This window comes from Bidens hawaiensis, unplaced genomic scaffold, assembly GCF_021521415.1.
Source record: "Bidens hawaiensis isolate Kalapana, Puna unplaced genomic scaffold, B.hawaiensis_p1.1 tig00069306_1, whole genome shotgun sequence".
Lineage (NCBI taxonomy): Eukaryota > Viridiplantae > Streptophyta > Magnoliopsida > Asterales > Asteraceae > Bidens > Bidens hawaiensis.
The window spans coordinates 26,375-52,613 of record NW_027502233.1 but is presented as its reverse complement, the minus strand read 5'-3'; the positions used below and the strand labels follow the sequence as shown (position 1 = coordinate 52,613).

Below are 26,239 nucleotides of genomic sequence, written 5' to 3'. Positions count from 1 at the left end.
GAGTCATCTCAATGACCGGAATCAGTTCACCCCGTAGCTTGATGCTTTGAATATGTTCCTTGACTGCATTAGATAACTCTTGCAGTGTAGTGCCAAAAACACGAGGGCGTGTCTCGACAAGCCAAGCAAAAGTTGAGGAAATTTCGTCATCTTGGGCAGGTGTAGTATCCCTAATCTTGGCAAACAGTCTGTCTTTTTGTTCTCTATGCTGCGGGTAATGCATATGTTGATACATATGGGAGGCTGGAATCAGTTCACCAGTAAATGGTGAAGCAACGGTAGCAACACCCCCCAGCCTCTCAAGCCTCTTGTCGATCTCTGCAATCCGTTCCCTAATGGTGACCTTGATGTTACCATTCAAGCTTTTTCTCAGTCGTTTGAGGAAAAGATATTCGGTGTTGTCATAGCCATCTTCTGCAGCCCCATTCTGAGCACGCAACTCGGACAGCCGGTGCCGGTAATAGGCATGATATGGATCAGCAGCATTCAGGAAGCTGTATTCGGGCTTTCCAGCATGGTCAGAAATGATAGTTTTCTCAAAGTAGGACGGGACTGATGCGATAATCCTTGCAGAGTCGTCGGCCTGGGTTTTGATGTCGGGGGGGGGGGGGGAGGAATGGTAAACTGAGCGCCATCGGAATCGTTTCCGACTTGAGATGGAGGCAACATTTCCCCTGCAAAGGATTGAAGAAAAACAATATATATAATAAACTCGCAGATTGAAAAGCAAACGTAGATAAGTATATGTAATAAACAAGGTAGAGAAAGGTGGTGTTGTTTAGTAGATCAAACCGTAAGTTTTATCACATACATAATTGGCATTCATAAACAGGAGTTAGACTAATTAATTACTAACTAGCAGAAGCAGATATGAGCGAACCATTCACTCAGGCATTTTATCAAACATCTATTGTGCATTGAAACAAAATCAGATCACGAAACTTTAAACAAATACCAATCTACTAAAGAGAGAACTACTTAATAAAACCTTTGTAAACAAGATGATCAAACTTAATTGCTTTTATCAATCAAAAAACCAAGTAAGAATCAATCTGTATTATACCTAAACGCGCAACGAGATCGAGCAAAACAAATAATACAGATTCAAGCCCTAAATCTTAATAGCAGAACTAAAATCACTATAAAATATTCATTACCCGGTAACCGGAGATGACCATTAGATTAGGGTTCAAAAGTTTAATTAGGAGGTGTTTGGTTATAACTTATTCATATAAGTTAGGGGGTGTTTGAGTGAGCTTAGGCTGGGGGCGCGAGTGGGGGCTCCAGCCAATAATATTGTGACGTGTGGCAGAGAGAGAAACTTGATAAGATGGGTGTTGGTTGTGGTGCTCGCGCCCGAGGGGCGCGAGAGGGGGCGCGAGCGGTTTTTTTTTTATTTTTTTATAAATGTATTAAAAAAATGTATTATTAAAAAAACTCATAAATTATTTAAAAAAACACACATTAATTAAAAAAACACATTAATATCTAAAAAAAAAATTAAAGTACTAAAAAAAACATTATTCTTATTCTTCGGCTTGGTCTTCTTCGATCAACCTCTTCCGGATACGTTCCTTTTGTTTTTCCATCAGCATTTGGTCGACCGGATTTAGGTTACTGAAGTCTCTTGTAAGGAAGTCCAAATCTCTCATTCTTTTTTTTTCCTTTTTGTCATTAGAGACCACCTCCATGGTTTTGTTGAATTTATTGAGGGATTCAACAAGATCGGCGATGTTTACGGCTTCCCCCTCAGCCGGTTTTTTCCCCCTGGCGTCCCTTCCCAATGGCCGCCTCCTCGGCGGTGAAGACGTTTCCTCCCCCACAACGTTTAGGTCGAATCCAACTCGGCAATCCGACCCGGCGGAAGTGCTATACGCTCCAGACGAACTAGTTTTAGTCCGTTTCGGCCCTACTTCCACATCAAGGTCCGGCGCCACCAGCTCAACCCACTTAGAACACCTTCTCAACCTCTCCCACACCTTTACATCGTCCCACGTCTTCACCGTCCCATACCTCCGCAGGCACTCCTGCTTCCACTCTTCGACAGTGAAATTATAAACCGCCAAATCGTCACTGCCACTTGGTCTCATATGACCGGCGTTCCTGTTGAACAGATTAGTAAACAAGCCGACAAATTTTCTGATTTCGGTCCACCGACCCGAAATCATATCGGCGTTCCGCTCTGTACTCCCAACGAGCGAATAGAACGTCTCCCTAACTTTTGTCCAAAAGACCTTGCTCTTTTGGTAGTCCGCTGCAAAATGCATAAATAAATTTGTAAGTCATTTAACTTTTTTATTTAACTTTTTTATTAAAAATCATTTTTAAAAACGTTAAAACAATTACCGCAACGCCGATCCTCAGAAATGACTATCCAAGCCCGACACAGGGCTTCCTTCTCATCCGATGACCACGGAGTGGTTTTCCGTTTCGTCCTTCCAGTCGAAGCCGAACCCGACCCGTCCGTTGCAACTTGTTTTTTCCGGTGGACGCGTCTTCTTTGTCCCGCAGCTTCACCTTCTGGTTCTTGTGTCTCCGGAACAACAAAGTTAGGAGACGGTTGTATGTTGGATGGTTGAAAGCCGGATAATTGTTGCGACCCCGAATAAAACATCGGTTGGTCCGGGTGCCGACCATAAATCGTCGTAACTGTAATCTGAATCTGGGTTTGGGTACCAATTTCCAGCCATGTTTTTAAAAAAAGGTTTGGAAGATGGGGTGATTTTGGGTTTTGGGTGTGGTATGTGATATTGGTATGTGATATTGGTTTTGGGTGGTATGTGATATTGGTTTTATAGAGAAAAAAAAATTTTTTAATAAAAATAAAGAGCCAACGGCTCTATTTCTAAGCCCCAACGGCTCTTCACGCATTCCCAGGCCAACTTTACGCCCATTTTCACCCGCTAGCACTCTTGCGCCTGCCTTGGTCTGCGTGCTCGCGCCCCTCTCGCGCCCCTCTCGCTCCTCGGTGGTGTGGTGCTCGCGCCCCGGGGCATGAGCGGATGGGCTCACGCGCCCCCTCTCGCGCTCCACACCCCTCAGCCTTATAAAACTTAATTATTTGCTATTTGTTTGTTGAGAAGTAGAAGGGTGTTTATTAAAGCAATTTTAAAAGCTTTAAAATAAAGCTTTTGAAAAGTTGCTTTTGTTTTTCAAAAAGCAAATAAATAAAAAACAATTTTAAAAGCTACCCTAAAACACCCCCTTACACTGCATTTCCCTCCTCACAACTTATGACTACTTACATACCTTAAAAAGTAATAATATTGTCGGTCTGGACAGACTAAATAAAATATTGTCGGTCCGGACGAAAAAGAAAAAATATTTTAGTAAAATTCATACTCAATTTTCAAATTATTCATATCATGATCTTAACTTTTGTCACGCACGAGTCACTTATATAATTTGCTTGATTTTAGCATAGCCTGTTTGATTTAACAAACCAAAGTTTTTACTTCGAACTATGTTATGTAGTCACATTCAAAAATGTTAAAAGAAATAAATTTTTCAATATTTCAACTTTGCCCCTGAACGGAATGTCTTAACTCGTAACTAAACTAGCCCGTACTACCCATGCAATCATAACCTGCACTTTGAGTGGCAATGACCCGCTAACAAAACGTCGGTAAACGAATCTGCAGAGAACTTGAAAGATTCAAAATAATCAGTTTCGTAACTTTTTATCAAGGAGTTGCTAATAATTGCAATGAATGATTTAAATCTGCAAATTTTTTAAATGATTGGTTTTGGTTATTAACCGAAACAAACAAAAAACCGACAAACTAACCAAATAAAAAAACGATTGGTTCGATTGAAGAATAGTTGAACAGAGACGGCCATTGCGGAGGGCGACTAAACAACATTGAGAACTCACCATTTACAAATAATCAATTTGGTGACTCCATATGGGTGGGGAGCGACCAGAACGCGACACGTAGGATTTTTAAGCTTTCGTTTATTTATATTATAGATTAGATATATAAAAATTGTAAAAACTTTAAATCATTCTCTTCCTCGTCGATTCTTTCGTTTCTCCCGCTCAAGCTAGCGTTAATTCACGACATTGCACTTCACTCTTATTTCACCACCTTCTATGACACCAACATTTCCAAGTTTGACCATTGATGTTTTTATAGTAAATTAATAATCGTTACCCATAATAATGTTTTTATAATAATCCTTATCGAACTCTGAAGAAGTTGAATCCAAAAACTCACCCACATTGCGATCCTTAATAGCAATAAACATGTTGAGATAATTTCTTAATATCAATAAATGTTTAGGTGTTTGCCACGTATGGATAGTTTCGGCATGAATCACACGTATGTACACATTGTTTTAAGAAACGGGACTTTTCGAGGCAATAGCATAAAACAACAGTTGAACATAGTTTAACGGACCAGGCCCTCTTTTCTTTCACGAGTAGACTGGTCTACATCATGAGAGGGGGAGATAACTGAGTTTTTTTTGAATAAAAAGTAACTCACCGGAGTTCAGGAAGAGAGCTGCGTAGAAGATTAATGTCATTAATTTTTATTTATATAAAAAGTAATAAAGGTTTATCCCCATTTTGGTAAATAGTTTTGAAAATCCCCGTTTTGGTAAATAATTTCTCTAGAATCCTCATTTTGGTAAAAAAAAAACTCGAGATAAACATGTGTGTGTGTGTGTGTCTATACACACACATACGTATCCACGTTTTGATATCAATTTTATTTAAGTCGTCTCCGTTCTTTTACGCACATCGTTTTATCATAGCGAGCAAATAACCAAATCTTCTTAGTTATTTAGGTAAATACTACATTTAAAATGCAAAATTTTGTTTATAGACATCCAGGAGTAGATATATCAATCAGTCAATAATATAAGATTTGCATTATCCATATTTGTTGGCAACTATCTTTATATCCCTCTTTAATGAGGATCTTTCGACAACAGCTCTTCCACAAATTCCGGTCTATCATTCACATTAAATGTCGATGATCTCATACGAAATCTAGCTAGAAAGTATGATTAAAAAGGAAAATGTCACATAATTTAACATATATATAATAATTAACGCAAGAATCCATAGTGCATATAACCAGAAGAGGAAACTGTTATAGAATTTAGCATAATAAGCAAGAATCCATACCTAGTGCATATATATCACAAAAACCAAAAGTTAAGAATTTCATCTCTCATTCAAATTAATAGATCATAACATAGATTGAATTGAAGTACTAATTAATCTTGTATCTTCTCATTTCTTTTGCTCGTCCCAACTGTTGTTGCTGATCGGAGCCCATCGAAAAACAAAGCAATTTGGTTTTTTAGTTTAGGACTAACATCTTCTTTGAACCTTCCTCGAGTCTCCAATGCCCTTGAAGCGCAAGCATTCCACCGCAACTTGGGCTTCATACAAACCTTTACTTTTAGAATGTAGTTTCTCCTCCAGGTTTTTTATGATGTGTATTAACTTTTCATAACCGATTTCATGTTGCCGCTTTAAAATGTAAGAGATTTACACATTCTCTATATCTTCCAAAACTGTTACCAAAGTGGGCCTTGCAAGAAGGGTGTTTGTCAAATCTTCCATTGAACTTGAATTCCTTCAATGTAATCATCCTTGTGTTCTTCCCCTTGATGAACTTTAGCCCGGATATCTTGTTCAATAACCTCATGTTCTTTTTGGAGAATATCCACCAGAAACGTCGTGTTACGCAGATGTTGCTTTTTAATCAACTCGATGCACACGTTATTCTTTTAATCCATGAACTCGATATCTGGTTTAACACGCCCCATGTAACCTTTATAAATATCTTCAGTCAAATCTTCAAGAGAGAGCATATCTTCTTTAATCCAGAAGTAAAGCATGACACCTCGATCTTGAGCATGTTTTGTACAATTAATAATCGGTGCCATAGCTAGTTATACAAGACTGAGGAGAGAGAAATCAACCGAACATTAAACAATTAACACATGGTTCGGATGATACTCCTTTCCAATAATAATAATAATAATAATATATAAATACATTATTTTTTTGTGATTGCTATTTAATTAACTTCGTTTTGATTGTAACTTTATTATTTTTGGGAAATAGGTTATTGATCATCGAAGTGTTCGGTTACTGCCATTTAACCGAACCGTGCACACCCGTAACATATATTAATGAATATCATCAATTGAAACAATACCACGAGAAGCTTGGAGGATACCACCAGAACAATCATACGTATGCGAGAATGCAGTAAACGTTGAGGTTCCCCATACCCTAAACCGATAAGCTCTTTTAACAGAATTTGTTGTTCCTGAATGAATTTTGTGTGGGTTTTATCCAAAGCATCATGTAACCTTGTAAGTCTCCCCACCTCTTTTCCAAGGAGCGTATGCTTGAATTCGTAACCAGCTGTTGTTAAGTCGAAGAAAGCAAGTTCTTCTTCTTCGAGAAGTCTGATTAAACTGTTAACTTCTTGATTAAAGCGGGAGCGGCATAACATTGCTAAGGTGACAGAATTGGTTACAATTCGAGCATTGGCGACAAGCGGAGTAAGATGGGTGATAGCGTTGACAAGTTTTGCACAAAGGGTGAGAACCGGTATAAGGTTTTCCGTTTTGAGGAGCTTGGGATTAAGATTGGGCTTGAGATAGGTGAGTGACGGCATAGTTTCGGTGGTTTGGTTTGTGTTTCTTTTTGGAGTGGTGGGATAAGTTGGAGTAATTTATGGATTTAGATGATGGTTCGAGTGTGGCCTTTTCATTAGGTTTCTTGGAAACTTTGATCGTCAGAGTACCATCTTTGACATGGTTCTCGAAGAATGCAGTGCCTAGGGTAATTGCATCATGGAATGTTTGTCGTTTACTACTTATCACAGAGTCTCGGATTGCATTGGCAAACCGCCGACATACTTGTCCATCACCCGCTCGATGGGAGTGACCAAGTGAGGAACCAGGAGACTAAGCTCATGAAAGCAGTTGGAGTAGGTGGAGTTGTCACCACTTTCTTGTTTAAGTTCCCAAAATTCGGCTTCGAACTTTTGGATTTCACGCTTCGGGCAAAACTCTTTCATCATAACTTCTTTGAGCTTGGTCCACGAGTAGGCCATGGCAACTTCCACCCATTTGGTGTTCATTTCACTATTCCACCATGTGAGGGCAGTTTCCTCGAACACGCTTGAAGCGAAGGTGGTCATTTTGGATTCTGGTCTTTCACATTGACGAAAAATGCTTTCCGTCTTTTCGGATCATTGCAACAACGTAGTGGAACAGTTCAAACCATAAAATTTTGTTGGTTTGTGTGACATCTGCCCAATCCGACCCGACCCAGGTACCCGTTTTCGAATCCGATTCTTTTTATGATTTAAAATTTGATTATTAATCTATGTAAATTTAACATTAAATAAATCATATATATATATATTACTTACTAATAATAATAATTCCTTTCCGCCGTCCCGCCCCTTTCTCTCTTGTCGCCGTCCCGCCCCTCTGCTTAACCCTTAAGCCTTGAACCCCCCTTTCTCTTAACTCTTTGCTTGTCCTTTGGTTCTTCCCGCCTAAGGATGTCTGCGCAACTACACGCGCCAGACTCCTTACAAGGAAGCCTGTGTGAAGACCAGCTGTTCCTGCGATACGTGAGGCGAACTGTTCCCACGACGCGCCAAGGATTGTAGTTCTTCCCGCGACGCGCCAAGGATTGTAGTTCTTCTCGCGACGCGCCAAGGATTGTAGTTCTTCCCGCGACGCGCTAAAGATTTTAGTTCTTCCCGCGGTGCGCGAAGGATTGTTGTTCTTCCCGCGGTGCGCTAAGGATTGTTCTGTCTGCCTTCGCCCTCGCGCGCGCTCGAGTCTTCTCGCGCTAGACCTTAAGTCTTTTCTTCAGTTTAAGTCAGCCTGTATTCTTTTGAAATATCTTATCTTTTGTATGAGCACTGTAGGTCAGTTCCGACATCTGTCCGAAAAGCCACTTTCGGCGCAGCATGCGCACCAATCCTATTGGTTGACAAAAAAAGTGACTGGCATAATCTTTTGAAATCTTCTTTTGCATGTCTTGAACAGTGCTTTATCTGACACCTCCCATGCTTTGATCTGTAACCTGTCAGCTTTTCCCCATCCCCTGCAGCTGCCGGCATATCTTTTGATATCTTTTGCTTTTGGTTTCTTGTGCTTTTTAATATCTTTTGCTTGATTTGATAAGATCTTTTCCCCTTTCAAGGGATTGTGTTCCCTTGGGTTTTCCTATAAATTAAGCTAATTTCTTGTTTATTAACACTACACACACTACACTTAAACACTCCCCAAATCTCTCTCCCTTTGCTCTCTGCCGTAGTTCCTCAGCAACGCCACTCCTCTCTTTGCCTCCGTCTTCTCTTCTGTTCTGCCCAGAATCTCGGTAAATATAAATATATATATTTTGTTTTAATTTGTTTAACTAACAAAAATCGATACTTACTGCATATATTCAAGGCATAAAAACCAATCGTTAAACCAATAACCTCTTATTTATAGGTTAACTTTCGCTTGTTTAAAAGTTGGTTATTGCATTATCTTTCAACGCACCGTTTACAAGTGAGTAATCTCGTACTTAATCCCCTTTTATTTTTAACGTTTTGGGATGTTCATGTGTTCGTACAACTTGAGTCTTAAACTTGTTTATGAAATTTATGTGCGCAAAACCCCATGTGTTATGGACGTTTACTTGGCTGTTTATTTGTATGTGTGAATCATTAACCGCTTTGTTCGGCCTATTCCGAAGTTTTCATGGATCCATTAGATGAACACGGGAGACCTATCGTTTACGGTTTTCTTGTTTTGTTAGCACATGCACGTATGATTATTTGTTTTTGTGCTCGATTGGGAGCACGGATTGAACTATGAGCTATGATCTATTTAGGCTTGATCACAATCTGATTACACCCTATGTTAAACCCCAGTTAAGCACATGTTGCGCGCAGTGTTTATTATTATCTATTTATATCTATTAAACTTGATTTCTCACCGACACGCAAGTGTTGACGTTTTATTTTAACACATGTTCAGGTTTGCTGTAGCTGCTTTTGGGAATCTCAAGGACACATAGGATGTTTTCTTTTTCTCTGGACCTAGATTAAAATGTAACAAGACAAATTATGTTATTTGAATATTTTAAGTTATGATATGATTTATGTTACTATACAATTTGTGTTCTGCGCGTGCGCAATGAAAATGTATTTATTAAATATTGACACCCAAATAGTGTCACGAGTAATGAAACAATACGTGGCGCCCCGATGTATAATCCGCCATCGGTCGGGGTGTTACAGTTTGGCACCGGCAAAATGTTTGTAAGCGAAGGGTGCGGGGTTAGGCATGACTTGGATAACAGTGGGTTGAGGGGGTTGGATTGCTTGAATTTGGGTTATTAGTCCGTGAATCACAGCGACGATCTCTTTAGCAACCAAATCGGCCATTCTGCGGCCGGAGTTTTTAGGCTTGCGAGTGTGGCGACGAAGAGGAGGCATTCTAAAATAATAAAGGGAAACAATATAAGTTTGGGGTAGTTAGAAACATTTTTGTAAATAAATCAAGTAACTAAATAAAACGATAAATAATTTAAATATTTGAAATTTGAAAATAAAGTGTTATGATTTAAAAGCGGGAAAAACTTGCATGAACCACCGTGACTTGTCGTCCCGATAATGAATGTTAAATAAAAAGAGGAGTCGAACATTTGCACGCATCACCGCGTCTATATGTTTTGACCAAAAATCGTAATAATAACAAGTAAAAAAATGAGGCAATGAGATGTTGAAAACACTAGTCCGCGTATCACCGTGACTTTTATGTTTCCAACAAAAATATAAGGAGGAAACCGGAACGTTTGCATTCGACAACTTAAAGTTGTTGACAAGATTTGTTCAAACCAAAATAATATAAAGTGCAAAATGAGTTAAAATGAGTTCAAACCAAGATTTATTTAACCGTTTTGGAAAGGTTTGAAACTACTCGAATTTCACGTGGTTTTTACCCGAAACTTGGTTTAAGCCAAGATTTGTTCCGACACTTTCAAAATCTTAAGTAATATGATAAATATAATTAAAACATAACTAAAAAGATAGGTTGAACTTTTGGTGGTTTGAACATTGACTAACTTGTTAAAACATGTGTTCGGTTTCACTCGGTTTTTACCCGAAACTTGGGTTCAAGACTTCAAGCCAAGATATGTTCTACACTTCCATATAAACCATATAATAGCTAAAATATAAAGAAAAACTCAGATCTAAAGTGTTTCATACAATATATTTGTTTAAAAGTTAAATAAAGTGCTTAAACGAGTGTTCGGTTTGGTTCGGTCCTTGACTCGGTATGAAACCGAGGATGGTTACCACATGTCCAACACCATAGAACTAAAAGATAAATGAAAACTCAGATCTAGAATGTTTTCATGCAACATGGTTGTTCAAAAGTTAATAAAAGTGTTTAAACGAGTGTTCAGTTTTGTTTCGGTCCTTGACTCGGTATGAGACCGAGGATGGTTACCACATGTCCAAAACCATAGAACTAATAGCAAAGCAAAATTTCTAGATCTAAACTCAAACAAGAAAGTTAAGTGAGTAAACTTCCCTAAAACGACCCAAACGGGCCTAAAATGCAAAAATAAGTGTTTGAATGTCCAAAAACCTTAAAAAAAGATGGAAATGGTTTTATTAACATAAATTAACTTGTAAAAACTGAAAGTAACAAAAACATATACCAGAAACGGATTGAAATGCAAGATTCGGTTCCGTCGACTTTTAAAGTCGAACTTAAGCAACACTAGCTAGAACAACTTGCAAGTTCAAATAATTTGGGAGAGAAGGGTGAAATGGGCAGGGGAAAATGGCTGAGATGAGTGGGTATTTATGAGGGAGGATTAGGGTTTGAGGGGTTGGATAAAACCTTTATCCAATGGGTAACCGGTACAATTTGATTCTTTATTTAAAAATAAGTTAAAATGTGTTTTAAGTTAAATAAATTTAATCCAGAGATAATATCAAGTTTTGAGGGTTCTAGAACAACTATGGGTTGAGTCTTGGTCGGTTTGGATGGTTAAAATACGAGTTCGGGCCTTAAACGAGCTTAAACGAACCGAAAACGTAAAAAAAACTGCTTTATATATTGCTGAGCTGCACTGTTGGCTGCTGCGCAGCCGGCCTAGGCCAGCCCTACGCGCCACGTGAGGTGGGGTTCTCGTCCAAACTTTGTTTTTTGGCAATTTTGAGCACAAAATAAGCGTTTTAAACACCGTTAAAGACTTTGAAACGAAACGACAAATATGAAACACCATTATAACATAAACTTCTTGGTTTTATTAATATTCAAAGATTCAAAAGCCAAAACGGGTCGGGTTTACATTACGGAAACAAATACAAATCGAACCGAAAATGACGAATGTCACATTTACGGTTCTGACGAGACGGATTTTGATGCCCATTTTTCTGCCATAAAATGGCATTTCATTCAGCCCTGTAAAGGGCTTCAAGCCTTCAAAACCATAAATAACTTCCTTAGATAACCAGAAAATATGTTGGTTAAAAAGGGCACCAAACATGTATTGAAGCTTGTTGTTTTCCCATGAAAACACATTTTTTTTTTTGGCAAAGAACTAGTAGATTTGCTGATATCTTCTTGCATTTTTGAGCTGCTCAAACTGCTGTCAAAACAGCAGCAATATCTCGAACCACAGCCGGTTGAAATGGTCCACAACAGAAAAACACTATTGTCGGTCCGGACGAAAAAGAAAAAATATTGTCGGTCTGGACGGAATAAAAAAAATATTGTCGGTCCGGACGAAAGAGAAAAAATATTGTTGGTGTGGATGGAATACGAACAATCTTGTTGGTGTGGACGCGATTCCAACTTCAAAAACTTATTTAAACAACAAATAAAGATCTCGTCTATTTGGACCAAATTCTTCTCAAATGCGTCTTGACAGACGGAATTTAAAGACATTTTTCTCGAAAACTATAGAATTTGAACGGCACACGTAGGAAACAAAAAAACCGTCTAGGTGGAATGTTTTTTAGCAAAAGATTTAGTGAGATAATTTGGTCGGATCCCCCAAGATTTTCAAAAATTTGGACGGCCTTGTCATATTACTTTCACGTGTCACCTTTTAATTGGACTAGACATCTCGTCAAGCTGAAAACCAAAACGTCGGCCCAATACAAATCATTTGGACCTTTTGAGAAATTTAATGATTTAAGGATTATTTATTTTTTCTCTCTCCTCATTTGATTCTTTTTGAGAATTTTCCCATTTTTAAAGCATTATATATAGTTATATCAGAATTATAATATGCAAACTCTCTCATTTATATCACACGCAATTTGTTTTTTTTTTCCAATCTCTCGTTGATACACCAAAAAATACAATTAATTTGTTGTTCGATGAAAGATTTTAGTTATTGTTCTCTATATAATTTGTTATATCGAGCAACGGTACCGTAATGATGTTATAAGAAAAACGAATCATTACCGACTGAATTTTCGCCGTTAACTCACGCGTTAATATTGCTAGTTTAATACAAATTGAATGTAATAAACGGAACTTAGGAGAAAGTTAAAATGCGCGTGACAAAAATGAAATATAGTTTAATACGCATCATTGGCGTAGCTTACTTAGGGCCAGGGGTGGTCCCGGCCCCCTCCGTTTTTTCGCTTGGTGGTGTAAATTTATCCTTTTTCGGCCGAAAATTTTTATATATAGTGTACATTTATCCGTTTCTGACCAAATTTTTGAGCCCGGCCCCCTCTGTTTTTGGCTCGGTAGGGTAAATTTATCCTTTTTCGGCCGATAATTTTTATACATAGTGTAAATTTACCAGTTTCCGGCCGAAATTTTGAGCCCGGCCCCTCCGTTTTTATGCTCGGTAGTGTATATTTATCCTTTCTTGGCGGAAATTTTTAATGTATAGTGTAAATTTAACCGTTTACGACAGAAATTTTGTGCCCGCCCTCCTCTACTTTATGAATTTTTTATACATATTGAGTCCGGACCCCTCAACATGTATGTCCACCAACCTTCGCCACTAATACACATGTTTGTTTTGTTAAAAATGAAAGTAAGTAGTTGTTTGCCTAAAAAAGGCTTCACGTGATGGTCATGAAAGGGACATGACTACAAGAGGGATCGTCCTTTAATATCGTGAAAGTTGGAGGACCAGCTAGACTTTATTACATTGGGTAAACTTTACGACTCTGGATAGAAACAAAACTAAAGCAATATCAAATCAAAATAACTAATTAAATCAACCAAGTTATTGTGACTTTATCCTAATTTGGTTATTTTACAAGTGTACAAGTTATCATACTATCATCAACTTAATCTTTATGCATTTTATTTTATTTGTTACAAATATAAACAAAAAGTTTTGTTACATATTTTTTAAGGTCAAACGGAAATCTAAACCCAAATGACAATTGATTTAATCGGTTCGAATGGGTAAGGGTGAACTCGGTTCTAATAGGATTATTCAGGTAAGGTGAACTCAGTTCGAATGTGATTATTCAGGTATGGGTAAATAGACAAATCGAATTCCAAATACCAGTTAAATTGGATTTTGTTGCCATCTCCTCATTTGTTGCGATGTGAACCAACATTGTTTTGCATTCTAAAGTATTGCTTTTCGTCTTGAAATGCCACTACCGTCTAACAAGTAATGAAATGTTTGTAGTTATTAAAAAGATAGCTCCTAGACATCCGTGCATTTAGTGCGAGTACTTTTTCCCATGTCGCCCAAAGAGTTTTGCCCTTGTCATTTTGACTTGCCATGAATTTCTTTCTTATTCTTTTAAAGGCTTCAATAATATTTAAGAAGCTTTGTACAGTGAGAAATAGTAAATTGAGGGACTTAAATATTGATTTTCTTAGTGTTAACCGACAACCTATGGAATAGGTTTTTCAATTTCCACAAATGCATAGCCATTTAAGCCGAGAGCTTTATCATAGCAAGTCGTATTTATAAATTATCATCTAGAAGTATTACATTGAAGTGTCAGTCAAACGTGTAACAAGTTGTGTCACAACTCTTGTTAGATAGCAAACCTGATCATATTAAAATCAAAGTTTTGTGACGTAAAGGCATGAAAATTAATATGCACGACTAGCTAAATTCTGTTCGGAAAGTTCATAGCCTCCAGGTTTTTTTAAAAAAAAAAACAAAATGTATTTAAGGCAAAAGGATAAATTCGTATTGATTGTTTAAATAAGTTTTCTCATGTTTACCAACCTTGCTTGATTTTTGCTTAAACGTTGCATGACCCACAACAAATCCATTGCTCCTAAGCCCAATAAGATGGGACACTCCTGTAAAGTTCGCACAAGCATGTTTCACCTACCCATCCAAAAATAATATCGGTTGCTTGTTGAGAATATCTCCCTTTAAACAGATTTGTCAGAAAATTCATTGGGACCTCCTTTTTAACTAAAATTTCTGTCCATTTAAAAGCATCACTAACAAAGTTATGCATGTACTCAAAATCCAGGTAACTACTTGCAATAAACTGCATGCTCGTCAAAAGAATCCATACAACCTTACCCTAAATCGATCAAGATTCATCAGCCAGTAACAAGCGAATCATTTGACAATACTATAAGATGTCTTGATATTCCAAAGCCGACATATGTCGGCCTAGTTCTTCAATGAGGATGATTGTCAAGATATCCTTAGCCCAAGGAGCCGGGATGCATTCAATGATTGTTTTTTGTCACGTAGGGGGGGGAGGATAAATGAAGCTTCGCTTTCAAACTCTCAAGGATTCCGTTATAAAAGACATTCCAAAGTGTGTTGGAGTTTATGGGGCTATGTCGTTACTAGAGAAACCACTAATATCAAAATTGGGAAGAAACATGTGCAAGCGATCCATCGGACACCAATTGTTAAAGTCAAATCAATATATACCATGACCCCCGAAAAATGTGGTCTTGAAAATTCCAAGATTGTGCCATCGAACCCAAAGACGCATATGTGGATGCATCTGTAGCTGAACATAAACCAAAACCTCCAAAACGAATCAAAAGTGATGCCAACCTTTAAAAATCTTCAAAAAGAGCACCACCACATACCACGATATCCTTAATCGTCTCGAAGGCCATTGTAAAAGACATGAACAACTACCCTACAGATACACGTTGGCACGTTTTAAGATCAAATAAAAGTTTTCCAACTCCAATATATGAGCGGAGCTAAAGGAGTTCACATTGAAAATCATGTAAATGTGATCGATATAATTAAATTAAATAATTAATATGAGCAACTATACTTAAATTTGATAATTAATCATCAAATTTTAAAGCACCAAAAGAAACATAGATTCTTTCATCTTTATCTTCAATAGATATCGATCGAGAAACATAGGTTGATGCATCTTTATCCTCAAAAGATATTGATAACTTAAAGTTCGTTTGGCGGTATCTTTTTAAACCCAAGCTTTGGATTCTACAATATTAAAGCTATACATCCATAGATAGTACAAAAATACTTTACTTTTAAAATTAAATCGTAATATTTCATCGACAATTTTATCCTTTTATATTTATAGTGTAGATGATTAATTATAGGGAATCTCAAAAATGGATTAAATGTAGTTTCAAGTTTGTCCTCAAATTCAAGTTTCTAACTTTATTCTTTTGGTATCTCGTCGCCGGCGACTCGTCGCCGGCGACATGTTAGCGAACATCGACGATGTTTTAACATAACATAGGGTTGACAATGCGTTATGTTGCTAACATAGGGTAGCAGCGATGCGTTAATGTTTAAAGCAGGGGTTCCACGATGCGTTAGTTAATAACGCATCGCTGCTACCCTATGTTAGCAACATAAACGCATCTTCAACCCTATGTTATGTCAACAAGTCGCCGACGATGCGTTTATGTTGCTAGCATAACATAGGGTTGACGATGCGGTTATGTTGTTAACATAGGGTAGCAGCGATGTTTTAATGTTTAAAGCAGGGGTTCCACGATGCGTTAGTTGATAACGCATCGCTGCTACCCTATGTTAGCAACATAACGCATCGTCAACCATATGTTATGTTTAACACATCGTCGGTGTTCGCTAACATGTCGCCGACGACGAGATACCAAAGAAACAAAGTTGGAAACTTGAATTTGTGGGGACAAACTTGGAACCACATTCTATAAATAGGATATTTTGAGAATTTTCCCTTAATTATAATATGTTTGTTTAAAAAGGTCAAATAAAAAGAACATTTAAAAAAAGTATCAAAATTTGCTTTAATAGATCAAATGGTAGTATAGTAGTTGACCTTTTAGTCTAATGATATATGGTTGAGGTTTCAAGGTTACAAGTTCGAAATCTAATTCAAGTGGGTTTCTCACTGAAGTGGGTTTTCTTTTTTATGTTGTTCTTGAATAATTTATATTTGAGACGCCAAAATCAGTACTTTATATCATTATTCAGATACATCATACATGTAATTGTCGAGATTACTTTGAACCGAACCTTCTTCAAATGACCAAGTCGAGTTGATTCATAACGAACTCGCTCCTCGGCGTCGGCAAATATGCATGTTTTATATTTTTCATGTCTCTATTTAAAATATCAAATAAATGCTCTTTTATATTGTTATTTATTATTTTATCGGCCTAATTCCACTTGAAACCAAAAATATCAAGCTCCAGGGTCAGCAAACAATTTTATATTCACACACTATAAGACACTTTAATCATTTCAATTGTTCTTTAATATACGTGTGTTCACTCTTTAGATTTCTTTATTATCTATCTTAAATCTTAAATTAAAAAAAATAAATCTTACTTAACAAGAACTATGCATGTACTAATTTGATCCGGTTCGGTTAAATTTTTTAAGTCATAAATGAAACCAAATTTTCCAGTAAAGGTTAAACTGGGTTTTGGTTAATTTCAATTTAGTTAATCGGTTAAGTTGAAGTTATTCACTTATTTGGTTATGTTCAGTCAAATATCGATGGGTCAAACTAGCATAAACCGTCAAACAAAAGTGTCAAACATTTGACCCAATCAAATAGTTCAAAATAATTTGAAAATAAAATAACACACAAATACTAACCATAAGCGAATCTAGACTTTGATTTTATAGTCAACGTTAAAGTGAAAAAATATGTTAAAACAATGTAAACAGAGGCTATTATTTTTATAGGCAATTTCTCATTTAACATTTCACACTTGCTTTCTCACCAAGGTGAGATGAAGATATCGTATTGTATAGTGGCTCAACCTTTTAACTTGTATAGGACAATGCTATTAGTTATTGTTATGTTTTCTATTAAGTTTGTAGATTTAAACTCATTTTATTAACCTTTGAATTAAATCAGTTCGGTTCCACATCAAAATTGAAGGATACTTTCCGCTTAACCGGTAATGTCTTGACAAGCCACCGGTTAGAGGTCATTATAAGTGTGTCAAGAATTATAATAAACAAAAAGAGTCAATGTTGATTGAAATGAAATTTTGTTTATATTTGTCGACCTGATTTCCAACATTAAGTAATAAAATGAAATGTTTTTAAATTATTTTTAAAAGGTTTTGATTCAAAATGTTTTTAAATTATTTTTAAAAGGTTTTGATTCAAAATGTGAATACCACAAGAATGAATAATTAGTTTTCTACTTTTCTGTAAATTAAATGTGGTACGGTTTTTCTTGAGACCACATGCATAAAATTAAAATTAAAGGACCCATAAAGACTTTATATTTTATTACTTTGATATTATTTTATATGAATGTGTTACGATTTTCTTATTTAGCGTGTGAAACGAAGTAGATTGTCGGATACGACCAAATTCAACTTATTGTACCCGCAATTCAATGCTGGACCGGTGCTTTGATATTGGAAAAACCCCTAAACCACTTCTTAATTCCATTATTCTAATATAATACATTAAAAACTACCAAAACTAAATTGTATAAAAGAATTAGATCATTTTTAACTAGTATGAAATAATTAAGTCATTTTACCAAAGATTAATTGGTCAAGCAGTAACCACTATTTTTTTACAGGAGATCATGAGTTCGAGTCTCGTCTATAACATTTTTTTTTTCAAGTTGAAGCCCGTTGAACTACATAATTCTTCTAATTGTGGGTTTTTCATTATTGGTGGGCCGGGTCACGACATTCTGCTTTCAAACGAATTGTTTATTTATTTGTAAGAGTGATTCTTAGTGTCTGGTTTTCCGCTTAAAAAAATAGTAATAATTTTTTAAACCTTTTTTGCCAACCTCAAATACCAAGACTATTTACTATGATGACCATTTATTACAACCAGCTGCAAGGTGACACAAAAGGACAAAAAAATATCATAATTAAAAAATTGAAAATTCTTTTTTGTCAGCAACCGGTTGCAGCCTAAGTTGTTCCAGCAACCCAAGTTTGCAACCAAACTTTTATACCTTACTTGGTTTTTTCATGAAACTTCAACTTTTAACCTTTTTTAAAAAATTGTAACAACATAGTTTTATTTATAAAAAATATTGAACATTTTGATATAAATTTTATAACAAATGAAGCATTTTTATTTAATAAAACATCAGTTTATGTTAGGTTGTGATAATGAGTAACATATTGGATTGGGTTGGGTTGTATAGATGAAGGTGAGAGAAATTAGTTTTTTAATAAATGGTTGGGTTGGTTTGAGTTGTGATCAATGTTTTAAAATCCGGTATTTTACTTGTACAGGATTGGGCTAAAAAATGGTACAACCGGTTGAACCGGGTTATACCGAAAAGTTCGACCGGTTGAATAGTTTACCTTAAAATTACCTATAAATGTAACAAAAATAACCCAAAACTAAATTATTTCATAACAAAAAATAATTAAAAAGTTAATTCATATTTAAAAAACTACGCAAAAGCACATAATTTTTTAAAAAATAGTCCTAAAGTTTACACGTGTAAATGTTAATTGTTGGGTTAAAAGTAGTTCTGAAAAAATACGGGCCAATAATCAAAAAAATTTCGGACATAAAACCGGTTTACCGGTAAAAACCGGTATTTTAGACAAAAACGGCGATACGATGTTCTTGCAAACCGGCCAAAAAAACCGGACTCAAAATACCGGCCTGCGATGCAAAATCCGGTTTAACTGGTTCAACCGGCCGGTTTGAACCGGTTTATAAAACACTGGTTGTGATAGTGATTTAGTGAATAGTCTAAGTTAGCCAACCGCACCCAACACTACCACCCATTTTCACACGGCTCAAGCAAGTTAGGCGGGCCCATAACAACCTCTATAAATACCCACCCCAAACCTCTTATTACCCATAACATTATCAACTCACTACACCAAAAATGGAATCCAAAATAGCCATACCACTCATCTTCCTAACCGTTGTCTACCTAGCCGCAACCGCGGTCTCGACCGGGGTCAAGCCCACCACTACCTTCATCAAATCATCATGTGCCACGGTTCGCTACCCCGCGGTATGCGAAGAAACACTTTCCCCTTTCGCCAAAACCATAAAAACAAGCCGGGCCGAGTTGGCCCACACCGCATTAGCCGTGAGCCTTAAACGGTCCCAAGCCACCCAATCCTACCTCAACAAGTTAAAAAGGTTCAAAGGGCTAAAGCCCCGCGAAAAGGCCGCAATTGGGGACTGTTTAGAAGTAGTGAGTGATAGTTTGGACCGGGTCGGGAAATCGATCCAGGAGCTCAAGAGTTGTGAACGGGTCAAGGGCCAACAGTTCGTATGGCACATGAGTAATGTCCAGACATGGGTCAGCTCGGCGTTAACCGATGAAAACACGTGCATGGACGGGTTCGGTGGTCGGGCCATGGAGGGCCGGATCAAGACTTCGGTTCGGGCTCAGATAGCTAGTGTTGCACATGTTACTAGTAATGCTCTAGCACTTGTTAACAACTTTGCCCAAAAGCATTAGTTGATGCATGATAGGTGGGCTCTAGTGAACCACACCACTATCAATGAACCTTTTTGTGTTATATATTAGCATATCTTTGATAGTGTCTAAATTTTATAGATATAATTATATAAAGATGTATAATACTATCATGCAATATGTATATTTTGTTGAGCTTATAAAATTAATAAGTTTTGAATTATTCATGATTTTGTTTCTTTGTTTATTTATGCCTTAAATGGGTGTTGAGGATTAAATTAAATATAATGTTTAATGATTGCATTTTTTTAGGCTTTGTTTATTAATTAATTAATAGTAGTGTGGCAAGACCCAACGGTAAGTCGGTACCTAACGTTTTGGTCGTGTTATGAGCTCCGAAATGTGAGGTCAGTTTCCACTTTATTGTCTCGCTTGTACCTTACGGGTAGTTTAAATTTTGAACAAATATTCTTGGATTGTTGACAATTTAGGGATTAATTAAAACTATTTTAAGTAATCTATGGTTTTAACTATAACTCATTAAGTGTACAACTATGAACAATCAAACGATTATTTTTCTCTCTCAATGTTATATGGTGAATCTCACCATATATATAAATGGTGATTTCATGATTATGAAGTGTAAGTTATTGTGAAAACAAAATAATTAAAACTATATCATATTTAATTAGTATATAGTGATTCGTATTGTTTAAAACCCTAATATTAAACTCTTTAATTGTAATTATATGTAATCTCTTTTGTCGCTCCCATCCGATGGCCTAGCATTGAAGATTACTATACGCCCTAATGACCTAGCATTTGTTGACTGTTTTTCTTTGTAAACTATAAATAAAAAGTGATGATGTATTCACTTGTGTTACTGAAGAGGTAGGTCCCAGCAGAGCCCAGTTGGACCCGCAAGACTCACCTTGAAGAGACGTCTGCGCAGAAACCAACTGGATCCGCAGGACCCACCAAGCTCAGAGACGTGACGTCCTTACGCGCAGTACGCAAACTGTTCTCGCAGGAAATGCCTCTCAATGGTGAAGTACTCTGCCTGTTCCCGCAGCTGCGGATACAAGCCATCAGGGAAGGCCACCCGCGCAGCAAGGCTACACGCACAAGGCACTTAGCTCTCAATAATTCAGTTGTCACCTGAAGGAATGAGCAAAGCCGGGAACAATCCCGCACAAAGGCGGGAGGGGGAATACTCCCGCCCAAATAAGCCAGTCCGTACGATACGGGAAGATCTTCTGTACTGTACCTGACGAGGTATGGGCAAAAGATCTGACCAAAGATACGACAGCTTATTGACAACAGTATGGCGAGCAGCATGCTCTTTTACTGTATGTCACTATTAGCCGCTGCCTACTCACCAACTCCTGTCATACCACGTGCATAGCCGGCAGTTGGTGGAAAAGGAATAGTACACAGCAGGCCTGGTCACTGTCAGCCGCTGCCTACCCACCAACTACCAGCAGGGCACGTGCGTAGGCCACAGTTGGTAGAACAGGAATACTATTCAGCCGGCCACACCTTCTTGGAAACCTACCTTCGGCTATAAATACCCCAAATGGTATGATCATCTTATCATCATATACTATCTCGTATTACATATTATACATGATATCTGCTCTAGCAATCTCTTAATATACATTTATATTCAAGAGCAATCTAGTCTGATTCTCACGCCGGAGGGTGGTCACAAGGAGGAACCCCCCCTTCTCAGTGACGAGCTCACGGTGTCTGTTTTGCAGGTTATCAGAAGAACCATCTTTGCCGGGTCCAACCCCTCGTGGGAAACATCTATCTAACCCCCAGGTTACCTGTAATCTGCCCGGGGTCCCGTTAGTGTTTCTTCATTGGCGCCATCCGTGCATAAAAGCTAGAACTTCATTTATTTTCAGTTTTTTCAAACTTCTGGAAAGATGGTTAAAGAAACTCCGGTAACCACAACCCCAGCTACTGGGGGGAATACCGGCGACTACACAGTTTTTACGAACACTACCCCGGTTACCCAAGCCGGGGCAAGTGCAGTAAATTTTACGAACACTACCCCAGTTACCCAAGCTGGGGCAAGTGCAGTAAATAATCGCTCACTGGGATTCACCGATACCCGTTTAGAGAGAGAACGAACGAGGCTCCCCCGCCAAACACTCGATGAAATTAAAGCATGGGCGGAAGCACGTCAAAAGGAATTCCAAGCTGAGTTGGACGAACGCTTGCGTTCCGTCCAACAGGCTGACGAATTTGGAAGCACTCAACAGCTCAACATGAGTAGTGAGTGCGAATACTCGGAGGAATCCGACACCGACGCGAACCCTCGCCATAGGGCAAAAGGGAAGCGTAAGGAAACGGACTCCCAACCGAGAAGGCGTTTTGGAGAAACCTTCAAACCAAAAAACACAGGTGGAAATCCACGTGACTTCTCGAAAGCATTTACACCAAATGCTGCAAAGGCGGGAACGTCCAAATTTGCAAAGGACATTGCGGAAGCAATCGTCCCGAAAAGTGCCAAACAGATGTCCAACATCGGCACTTACGATGGTATATCTGATCCAGACGATCATTTGAACAGGTTCATAGCGGGGGCAACCGTCAGTAGTTGAACGGAACCTACGTGGTGTTACATGTTCCAAATGACGCTTGTTGGGGCTGCTAGAGCGTGGTTCGATCGTCTACCGGTCCACCACATCTACGGTTGGGAAGACTTCCAGCAAAAGTTTAGCCAACACTTCAGCCAGCAAAGAAAGTATACCGAGGAACAATGGACAATCCTCAAATGAATTCGAGAGGAAGATGAATCTTTGCCAAACTTCATCACTCGCTTCAACTCAAAGAAGCTAAGTTTTGGTAATGTTAGCAAAGATCTTGTTCGCGCTGCTTTCATCCAGGGCGCGAACGACCCAGAGCTCATCCGCACCTTAACGGGTAAAGATGGCATGCCATCCACATGGGATGCCATCATGACAGCAGCTAAACGCTTTGCGGAAACGGAGAAGCAACTGGGTAGAGATCTCCCCCAGAACACAAACCTCTACACCCAGAAAACAAGAGAAGACAACGTCCTTACCGCCCGATTAAACAAAAAGCGGAAGCTAGGCATTTGGCAGTCAAGGGTAAACTTTGACACCTCATCCGGCTTGCAACATCGGTTAGGCGGAAGGGATAACGTACAGTCGAACCAGAACTCCAGATGGACGCCACTCACCAAAAGCGTCACCGAGATATTCGCCACTGAGGAGCTCCCATGGCCAAAGGCTCCAATAATCCGACATCGTCACAATGCTGATCGGAGCAAATACTGTGACTTTCACAGGACAAAAGGCCACAACACTGAAGAATGCACAGACGTAAAGGACATGGTCGAAGCATTTGTCAGAGATGGGACGCTCGCGCACCTCGTGGCGCAATGAACGCTGAGCAGGCTGATGCGTATAGAACCCCAGCTGGGGAAAACACGAATAAAATTGCAGCTTCAATGTGGAGACTACATGCTGCGTAAAGAACGAGATCCCGAACCAGGTGCATATCGGCTCGATGGCACTCCCATCCCAACAACATGGAAGGGAGCTCAATTACACAGTTTGCATGTAGATCAATTCCAAATTTGTAAAGAAAAGGTCCAGAGCCACTTCTAATGGAAATGATTCTTCTTAGAACATCGACGCTGATGATTTTACATTTATACTTTATGAACTTTCCACACAGATATGCCGGTCTTCACCGCATACATAAGTGTGAAAGTCGTTGCGTGGGGAAGGCGGCAAAACCCGCATAAACCCAAAAAACGGCAAACCTTCACGCAGGTCAGTTGAAGGGTAAAGTTCAGTCATCCCACTAAATGAAAGTGCCGGTCTATCCGCATGAATCATGATAGAGGAAACTGAACACTAACCTATTAACAACCGCGCGTCGAACGGTTAATTTATTCAACACTGATATGCCGGTTTTCACCGCATAATTACGTGGAAAGTCGTTGCGTGGGGAAGGCGGCAAAACCCGCATAAACCCAAAAAACGGCAAACCTTCACGCAGGTCAGTCATAGGTAAATTTGGTCAACTAAATGAAAGTGCCGGTCCTAACCGCACAAATCATGAGAGGAAACCGAACCTATTGACAACCGCGCGTCGAACGGATAACTTATTCAAAACAGAGAATTTCTAACAAAAGGATGAGGAAAACCTACACGCAGGTCAGATGTAGGTAAAGTTTAGCCATCCTACTAAGTGCAAGTGACGGTCCTACCCGCACAATCACGAAAGAGGAAGCAAAACTTCAACCTATTATCTACCACGTTCAAAGGTTAACTTATCCTAAACACTTAGAAATTTCAAAAAAGATGAGGAAAACCTCCACGCAGGTCAGATGTAGGTAAAGTTTAGCCATCCTACTAAGTGCAAGTGAAGGTCCTACCCGCACAATCACGAAAGAGGAAGCAAAACTTCAACCTATTATCTACCACGTTCAAAGGTTAACTTATTCTAAACACTTGGAAAATTGCTAATTTAAACTAAAGTATGCAAGTCATATAACGTTTATAAAGCAAGGAATCCAGTGAAAATAGCGGTCTTACCCGCACAAAGATTTATATTTCATAATATTCATTACAAGAATGGCCGGGTAACTACCCGCCTACAAGAATATAAATCTATACAAGCTAAACCTATCCTAGCAGTGGGAAGGGATCTTCAGGATCAAGCTTCAGGGCCACTTCCACTTGGACCAGCACCATCAGTAGAGCGTGGCGGTTCAAGGAAAGCTTTAAGGATAGCTAGCCCATCATCAGCAGCAGCAACTTCGTTCACCTTCTCCACCACCGGATGCGGGAAGGCGGCATACTGATTCACTGCTTGGTCGTATACAGCTTCAGTATCCACATCAAATAAAGGGAAGTTGGAAGGCGGGATGCCTTTCTCAACGAACCCTAGACCAAGCAAGAAGCCGGCCTTTACCCCATCCTCATGAGAAGCGTTGAGGGCTGCGCTCATAGCATCGTCATAAGACGTATTCGCGAAGACCCGATGCACAACCTACAAGAAAAAATACAAGTATCAAAACCTTTTCTATTTACAAAGAAAAGCGTGAAGACATGAAGCTAAACATACCTGAGACAACGCTTCTCGAAGAAACCATTCCTTGGCAACCAGAGCCTCCTGGAGGGCAGCTTGAGCTTCGTTACGGGCGCGTTCGGCTTCACTTTTGTTGAGGTTGGCAAGCAACACTTCTTTAGCCGCAGCCTCTTCGACGCCCTTTAGCTTCCGCTCAGTGTGGTCAAGCACCCCCCTCTGGTCCAAGATCTCTTGGAGCTTTTTGGCGTCTTCCATCGCCAAGGCATCATGAGCCTGCTGGAGAGCCTCTAATCTGGCTTTAAGCTCCTCATTCTCCACGCGTAGAGGCTCAGCAACAGCTTCAGCCTTGGTGGCCCTCTCGGTTGTGTTCCTTGCAGTTTCCTTAGCCAGCCGAAGCTGTTCGTTAACAGCTTGGGCAGCCTTGGAACGGGCCTCGAGCCGGGCCTGAACTTCAACCTCGAGGGCCTTGAAGGCCTTCTCCTTTTCCGCAGCCACTGCGGTAAGCCTTACGTTCTCCTCCCGGACAGCCCGCGCCCGAGCTACTTCTTGAAGGCGAGCTGCTTTTAACTTGTCGTTTTCACGACAAAGCAGCTCGACGCGCGGCTGCATCCGGGCCAGGAGAACCCGAAGCTCATTGGTTAGCCTACCCTTCTGGTAGCTAGCCATGGCTTCCCCCAACGCACCACTGGGAGCTGCGTGACGAGCCCACTCCACGCACTCCACAGGTGTGCGAAGGGTTGTTCCTCGGCGGATGTTCCATCGTGGAACATACAATTCATTGGAATCCGACACTGCAAAAAACATAAAGCAGTTAGGAAAAGATGATAAAAATATAAAAAGGCCAAAAGAACCCTACGCACCTGTAGGGTCAATAACAGGCCGATAGCCGCCAAACCCATCACCTGAACCCAAGGGAAATCCGTCCAAGAGGTCAGGTAGATGGGAAGGAGGCAGAGGTTGGCGAGAAGCCCCATGCATACCTGAAGGATCGGCCGTCGTTGCCGATGACGGAGGCATGGTAAAAGCCGCCGCTGTCGCCGCTGCGGAATCCGCAGCAAAAGTAACCGCCGGCTCAGTGAAAGATTCGGTAAATATGGCACTGACGGCCGGCGGGGATGTCATCACAACTGGAACAGTTGGCTCAACGGAGTGAGCAACTGAACCAGCGGAAGCAGGCGCAGGCGCAGCCACCTGGGTCGTCGCCTCAGGTAGGCTGACCAAGCCTACCGTCATGGGTCCGGAGGTACTCCTCCCGGCTCCACCCTGGAATGCGTCAACATCCACGCCTGCACAAAGAAGATAAGTGTTAATGATGGAAAGCTATGAAG

General features: G+C 39.3%; 1 pseudogene; it reads left to right on the top strand.

Annotated features, from left to right (window-relative positions):
• The first annotated feature begins 19,233 nt into the window (after positions 1-19,233).
• On the top strand, positions 19,234-19,964 carry LOC143605424 (21 kDa protein pseudogene; annotated as a pseudogene).
• Positions 19,965-26,239: the final 6,275 nt, after the last annotated feature.